Source organism: Dipodomys ordii, unplaced genomic scaffold (assembly GCF_000151885.1).
Source record: "Dipodomys ordii isolate 6190 unplaced genomic scaffold, Dord_2.0 Scaffold4, whole genome shotgun sequence".
NCBI lineage: Eukaryota > Metazoa > Chordata > Mammalia > Rodentia > Heteromyidae > Dipodomys > Dipodomys ordii.
This window is the reverse complement of record NW_012267220.1, coordinates 7,660,918-7,669,301: the sequence shown is the minus strand read 5'-3', so window position 1 is coordinate 7,669,301 and position 8,384 is coordinate 7,660,918.

The window sequence follows — 8,384 nt, the reverse complement described above, 5'->3', positions numbered from 1 at the left end:
TATTTTAGAATACGATGTGCTATAGAAAAGAGGTTAATATGGTCAACCTCCTAACCTGTTAGGATCCCTACAAAAATGAGAGGTATGCATATCCGGATTTTTTCCTAATAATATAATTTAAGTGATATGGTTGAATCAGCACACCTGCTTGCTTAAAAAAATTTCTAAACAGAATAAGATGTTTAGAAAAGTTATAAAAGTGATGAACTACTTCCTCTTTGAAGAATTAATCTTTTGGTAAATCAGAAAAGGGGAAGGTAGCAAATTGCATTCCAAAAATAAAACCGTTTTCATCAGAAGGAGACATTTTCAATGTGATTAGACACTTTTCTGTTAGCAAAGGTTAAAGAAAATCAGCCAGTGGCTAGGCTTCAGAAAACTCCATAAGACTGTCCAATTTCCTTTCTTTTTTTATTTTAAAAAAGACTTTATTCATAGTATGAAAAGCATCTGAATAGCTTTCTTCTTAAATGCTACACCAATTTTCATATCTTACCCATGAAAAGCTTTCAGGTTTTATTTGAAACATGCAAAGGTATCATAACACTAACCATTGATATATGATATGAATTGATTTATTTAGTCAATAAATAATGAATAAGTAGTAGATGGAGGATACAAAATTTTGAAATTTAACAGCCCAGAGAATTTGTATCGAATAATGAATACTTGTAGAAACGATTTTTCTTTCCAGTCATGATGTTACATGTATTCTGTAGGTAGATTCGGGAGGATCACAAGTTCTAAACTAGACTGGACAACATAGGGAGTTTCAGGCCAGCCTGGGTTACAAAAAACAATATAAACAAGCAAATAAAAAAAAACAACTTATTTTGCTTCGTTATCCTTACCTTTCATTTTAAAAGATTAAGGTTACACATACATTTTTATTCAGTTTTATTGTTGTATGATGTTTTCTTGTTTGTAGTGGGAACCCAGGACCTCATGCTTGCTGAACAAGCACTCTGCTGTGATAGCTAAGCCTCCAGCCCCACTCCGCCCCCACCCACCTGTTGCTTTTCTTTTTTTTGCATTGGTTATTTTGAGATAGGGTTTCACTTTTTGCCCAGGAATCCCTCAGGACCACAGTCTTTCTAGTTAATCTTTTCCACTGTCACTAGGATAATAATAGCTGCCTATCAACATTCCTAGCTTCTTCTATTGAGATAGAATCATGCAAACTTATTATTATTTGCCTAGACTGGCTTGGAACAGCTCACTAGACTTTCCTTAGCATTCTCAAAATTACTTTTTCTTTTTTTATCAGTCATGGGGCTTGAACTCAGAACCTGGGCGCTGTCCCTGAGCTCTTCTGCTCACAGCTAGCACTCTACCACTTTGAGCCACAATGCCACTTCTGATTTTCTGGTGGTCAGTTGGTTGATGGGTCTCATGGATGGCTTTGAACAGCAATCCTCAGATTTCAGCCTCCTCAGTGGCTAGGATTACAGGCCTAAGCCACCAGAGCCCAGCTTCAAGTATTACTTTTTAAAACAATAGAAGCATATGACAACATTTTTTTCTTTCATGTAGTTTTATGCTCTAATAACTTACATCATAAATTTGCTAAGAAAAACCATTGTCATGATTCACCCTTGGGAATTATTCTGTTGTTTTTTTTTCAGAATGTAGGGGAGGGAGGGAAAAAGAACTCATAACTCACAACTACTTCTGAAGTTCTTTATGGAAAATATACAAGAAAAGTGAGGGCTGGGAAGGTGGCTCAGTGGTAGAACACTTGCCTTGCATGCCTGAGGCCCTGCGTTCGATTCCTCAACACCACATAAGCAAAAAGAAAGAACAAAAGTGAAAGTTTTGTGGAGGGACATTTTAGAGCATAGAAAAGAAGTAATAGGAAATACAGACAAAATTATGAAATACATCTGAATTTATTTTTAACTAAATTTGAGAAAATAGAAAGTAAATAGCCTTTGCAATCTAAATACAATCCTCAATTCTATAATCCAAGATTTGAGAAGCTCCTAAAATTGGGTATGTTCTCAAGATGAAATATAATGGTGGTGGGGGAAGAGCAGGTCTCATCATTTGATTTTAAGGTTTCAGGTTGTATTTTACTGCCTTAATTTTGGAATCCCTACATTAGAAACCAGAATTAGCCTTTACACTTTACTTTTCTTCAAATGCTTTTAAATAAGTTTATAAATTCATAGTAAGCATCTTCTGAAGTACAAGTTGTTTTACTTGAAAGATTTTAAAATATTAACTATACTGATAGTGCTGTGAATGATAATTCACATCTGTTTAATACAAGTGGACATTATTTTGGACATTTTATTCTTAATGGTACTAGTGAATGAGTTCAGGGCCGGCTCTTTCATGTTTACTCAGCTGGCACTCTATTACGTGAACCATACCTCCAGCCTTCCTTTTTGCTAGTTATTTTGGAGATGGAGTTCTACCTGAGCAGATCAAACCACAATCTTCTCTAGCTCAGCCTCTGGATTAAGCCACTAGTGCAGGGCTAAAAACTGTACTCCCCCCCCCCAGATATAACAGACAATATTTTTATTTCTATTGTATTTTAAATGTTTTATTATCTTTAAGTAGTTATACAAAGAGATACCACAGACTTAAGAAAAGTAAAGAAAGGATCCAATAGAAGCTGAGTAAGAATGTTCAATGGGGTGACACTGATTAAGATGCATTGGATTCATAAACTACTTTGTTAAATGTGCATTATTTTAAATACGTATTTTCATATACTTCAGCATGTGGACTTTCCATGTATGGATCACCCACAATGTATGGATCACCCACAATGTATGGATCACCCACAATGGTTCTAATGATTCCTCACTCTGTAGCTCACAGTAAAAATTAGTCATTTCCCTACCTACCCAAATACCAATCTAAGGAATTGAGGTTTGGCAATTGGAATGCAAAAGTTAGTAATGCACGAAGACTTGGCTTCAAGATCAATTCATTGTGTTACTCTTGGTTTTAATGGTTGTCATAATGTTATTTTTCTCATTCATATTTTTCTTTTATTCTGAATTGTATTAATTACTGTCTTCTTTCTGCACTGTAGTGATTTTGTAAGTATAGGTAACACCAGAATGAAACTAATATGTAAATTAAACAAGCCATTCTATTCAGTTTGTGCTCCAAATAAATAGGTATTTATACTATACAGCTCTTTAATGTACAAAAAATGTGTAATAAACATAATTTATGGGAACTTTGTGGCAGTAATTAATGTGAAAACAGGTAAATCTTAGATCACTGAAGATCTGTACTATTTAAACACTGTAATCTCAGCAACAGAACACCAGACTTTTAAGTATGAGGTGATATTTTCTAGTCAACTAAAGATCCAATTTGTGAGATTATCTTGTTGATTTTTATCGAGTTCTATCATATAGCACACTTGCTAAAGTGGGAGAGTAACACACTTAACTACAGCTGAGTTTCCTGTAAACCTTCTCAGAATACAAAGAAGGATAAAGGACAAGCTTTTGTTCACAATTCAATTTTGTTACACGATGCAGAAGTTGCAAGGTTTTCATCAACAATTACTGACTACTTTTATTGTCATCCTCCTGTGGGAGTTCTGAAAGGCTGAAATGCATTCAAGTAGCAGGAGAGTGCACAGTGTGTTCTTTGTATTAAACAAAGAATACAAGAAAAAAATATTCGCTCTTATCCAACATGTAGCAATACAGCATCAATACAAACCAAACAGGCACAAGCTGAAAGCCTGTTGGAAGCCAAGGGAGGATCAAAATTAGGGTTTTTAGAGGTGAGCAGTATAAAGGCAATACAGTTATTTGTGACAGAATTTTTATGAAAGAAAGACAGACTGAATAAGACTCTGAATAAGACAGCAGCGGTTCACTTTAAGGACTCCATTGTACCATACACACCAATAAGCAGAAGAGTTTACAAAAATGTTCTACCATTAGTGTTCTTCAGACAGCCCACTCCCAATCGATAAATTGCTGGATCCTAATTTATTGAAAATTGTGGCGCTTTGTAATTTTTCCTTAAGAAAATGTTGGTTATGGGTGGGAGTCTATTAGTGAAATGCCAAAGCTTACTTAGTAATCAGTAATTTTCAGTTAATTAATGCCATTTTAACAGTTTAACAAATTCCAACCTTAGATAAAAAAGCCCTAATCATTTCGGACTTACATTACTCAAAGACCTAAGTAAAGTGAATAAGTATAGATATAAATATATATATGCATAACAAAAGTATAAATTGATTTACTTCTTTGACATTAGAAAAGTGAAATACCTAATTAGTGAATGTCTTTCAAATTTATGATGACACCTGACAGATAATCTCAGAACTTTCTAATTTAATGCACTATTATAATTGGCACAATGGATCATGGTAGCATAGCTGTCAAAGTCAGATTTTGAACAACTGGAAGTATTATTACTTTGTGAGAAGATAATGTAATTAGTAAATAGTGCTCTTATGGTGATAGGTATGGTAGTTTACAAACGCCAGACTATTTTTCACAACACACCATTGGTTTATATTTGCCTGTATGTGTGGAATTAGATGTAGCAAGCAATTTGTTTTGTAGAGAAATGCCTCTCTTACCACATGCATCTTTTCCCTGTGGCTTTGTGATTGACAATATTTAAGATGGCAGCTTTTCAGCCAGCCGAGGTGCCCGAGTGATGATCACAGGCAGAGTCTTACTTCCAAACCTGCTATGAAAATGTCACATAGCAAGACATACATAAAATTTGTGCTTGAAGCCAAGAGATTTTTGGAGTTTGTCACTTTTGCCAACATAGCCTCTCCTGTCACAATACTATATGCATTATTTAAAAAAAAGCCAGAGTCAATCCTTGAACATCATCTTCAATAGTAAAAGACAAGTTCCCTATCTCAATTCTGCTTTGTTTTTCAAGAGTCTCTAATAGTTGCTACTATCTTTAGTACTTGTATCAAATGACTGGAATATCACAGAGCTATGCCTCGACAGAAGATACATATTACACTGCACAGGAGTGAAAAGAATGAGAGCCATGGCAGGCAGAGTCTGTCTGTCTGTCTGTCTGTCTCCTTCTCTCTCTCTCTCTCTCTCTCTCTCTGCCAATCCTAGGGCTTGAGTTCAGGGCCTGGACACTGTCCTTGAGTTTCTTTTGCTAGAGGCTAGCACTCTACCACTTGAGCCACAGCACCACTTCTGGCTTTTTCGGTTTGTGAGGTACTGAGGAATCAAACCCAGGGCTTCATGCATGCTAGACAAGCACTCTACCACTAAGCCACCTCCCCAGCCCAATGCTTTCTGTTTTTAAAAATTGCATTTTTATTTCATTTCAGGATAATAATTCCTTTTTTTTTTTTTTTTTGTCGGTTGTGGGGCTTGAACTCTGGGCCTGGGCGTTGTCCCTCAGCTCTTCAACTCAAGGCGAGCGCTCTACCACTTGAGCTACAGCGCCACTTCCAATAATTCCTTTAATCCATTTAGTAATTTATGGAACAGGTGTAATCGCTTCTGATTTGTTCCTCTGCTTTTTCCTTAAGGAAACATTTAGCTAGGCACTAGTGGCTCACGCCTGTAATGCTAGCTATTCAGGAGGCTGAAATGGAAGGATCCAGGTTTGAAGCCTGCCCTGGCAAAAAAAAGTCCCAGTGAGACTCTTATCTCCAATTCAATCACTCAAAAATCAAAAGTGGCACTGTGGCTCAAGTGGTAGAGCACTAGCCTTGAACAAAAAGAGGCTCAGGGACAGTACCGAGGCCCTGAGTTCAAGTCCCACAATTGACAAAAAAGAAAAAAAGAATATATTTAGATCTCTGTAAAACCAGGTTTTAAATTTAGAATTAGCTGCTACCATGTTCTTCCCCCCACCCTTACAAAGCAGGAATAGTAAGAGTTTAAATATGCAGAATTACGTATTATTCTGCTATAATGTTTGGCAAATGATTACTTCTGAGGAGTTTTATTTGTTTATTTACATCTATTTGGTTTGGTGGTAGAGTCTCACTACGGAGTCTAGGCTAGCATTGAACCCTCTCTTTGCCTGCCTTAGCCTCCTAGGTGCTAGAAGACAGACTTAAGCCGCCCTGCCTGACTTGCATGGGGAAGTTTAGAGAAGAATCCTCTATGATCTTAAGCTTTACTCCTAACTTCAACTATAGCGTTATAAAGATGTAAATAGCATGAAAAAAATGGATAGAAAATAGTCTGAACTGAAAGCGCTCACCCTCCCCCCTGACAGCCATATCTTAGAACTGTCTTTGCACAGAATCATCTCCTCTCCTCTTCCTCCTGAACAAGGCACCCAGAGGTCTCAGAAGAGAGCCTGAGACCAAGGCCACGTGTGGTGCTGACACCCAGGAGACTCAGATACCCTTGGAACTTTGGTTCACTCTCCACTCACAGTAAGATTGCTCTTTCACATCCTTCCATCTCACCCCCTTTCCATCGGCTCTGCCTGACTTTATTTTTTTCCTGCCTGATAAAAAAGAATCCTAGTTTTAAGAAGGGGCGGTGTCACCATTTCCTTTTCAGTCCGGCTGCTTGATTGCACTTCCTTGGTTTTCCTTTTGAATAAAACCTGTTGGACTGTTGAATTGGCCTTTCTGCTCTTTTTTTTCTTGCAAAAAAATCTGTTTGAAAGAGTATCTTTCTATGTGAGTTTTATCTGGAAGGATTTTTTTTATTTTACTTTAATTGCCTATGGATAAACATCCCACTTCCAAGGAAAGAAGCTTAAAATCTACAAAGAGTCTCTCTGAAGACTGCCCTAGTATTTTGGAGTTTTTAAATACCTGGTCAAAATATGTTCATTCTGAAAAATCCAAATAGTCTCAAGCTTCCATATTCAGTAAGACTAGAGTAGAAGAAAGAATCTCCACTGTTTTCCCCAAGTTCTTAAAGAAGCAAAGTGACAACAATTTGAAAAAATTTAAATCTGTACATTACCTTATTTTGGAGGAATAGGTTAAGAGGTTGTTAATGTGGTCTTGCTGTTTATAAGAAAAGGATTTCCTGGGGGAGGGAGGAGATTATGCTTTTAATTATTTTATTTCCTTTGTTCACAGGCAGCACTGTGATCTTCTGCCTTAGAATCCCAATTTTATAAATAAGGGATTCTCTATGAATATTTTGGTCCCTGGCAGAGCAAGAAAGGAGTAAAATACGGTGCTGGCCACTGCATGGTAGAGAGAAATGGCAGAGCTAGATAGCACCACTGCCGCCATTCTTTTTCTCTGCTTTGGTACCTCTATCTCTTTACTTCCTCTAGTCTGTGCAGTGGGCACACCCCTGACCCTCCCTTTAGTCCTGTGAGATATCTGATAATGACTTTGGGCCCACAACTATTATCTTTTTAATTCTTCATTTTCTGAATGGAAGATGATTAAGAGGCAAAACTAAACCATTACAGGAAAGGTAATTCTAGTTCGGAATTTGATCTGATCTTTCAATCACTTGCAAATGATAGTTCTTTCTATGCATAAAAGTGCCTTTCATTATAAGGAAAAATGGTTGAAGCCAGAGGTAATGACTAGTGGATCTGGATTGCTGATAATTCTGTCAAGAACAGCATTAATTACTTGCTGAGAGTGAGCATAGAGATACCATTGGAATTTACTGGAAGATATCTACCCAGATAATATTAGTATAATTTCTGATTTCATACTTTTCACTATTTTTTTTACACACACAAGGTATCTAGTGTGTGATGGATAAGTATCCATTGAACAACAAAAGAAGATATTGCAATTGAGAGATCATTGTACAGGAAAAAAATCATAGTTTCATAATCCTCCCCTCTCTGAACATGCCAGGGCCTCAGTCTGCCTATTTTATGCCTTCCATCCACAGGTGGGATAATAAGCAAGCAATACCATATTCAGTTTCTTCCTTTGAAATGGATTCTCATGAATTTTTCTACCCGGGCTGGCCTGGAACCATTATCTACCCAATAATGGCCGCCCATCTAGCTGGGAAGACAGATACACATCAGCTGATGGGCCCAGCTGTTAATCAATAGCCTCCCAAATAGCAAGGATTACAGGAATGAGCCTCTGGTGCCCAGGTCTGTTTTCCTTCCTTCCTTCCTTCCTTCCTTCCTTCCTTCCTTCCTTCCTTCCTTCCTTCCTTCTTCCTTCCTTCCTTCTTCCTTCCTTCCTTCCTTCCTTCCTTCCTTCTTCCTTCCTTCCTTCTTCCTTCCTTCCTTCCTTCCTTCCTTCCTTCCTTCCTTCCTTCCTTCCTTCCTTCCTTCCTTCCTTCTTTCCTTCCTTGTCAGTCATGGGGCCTGAACTCAGCCTGGGCACTGTCCCTCAGCTCTTCAGCTCAAAGCTAGTCCTCTACCATTTGAGCTACAATGCCACTTCCAGCTTTTTCTGCTTATGTGGTGCTGAGGAATCAAACCCAGGGCCTCATGCATGC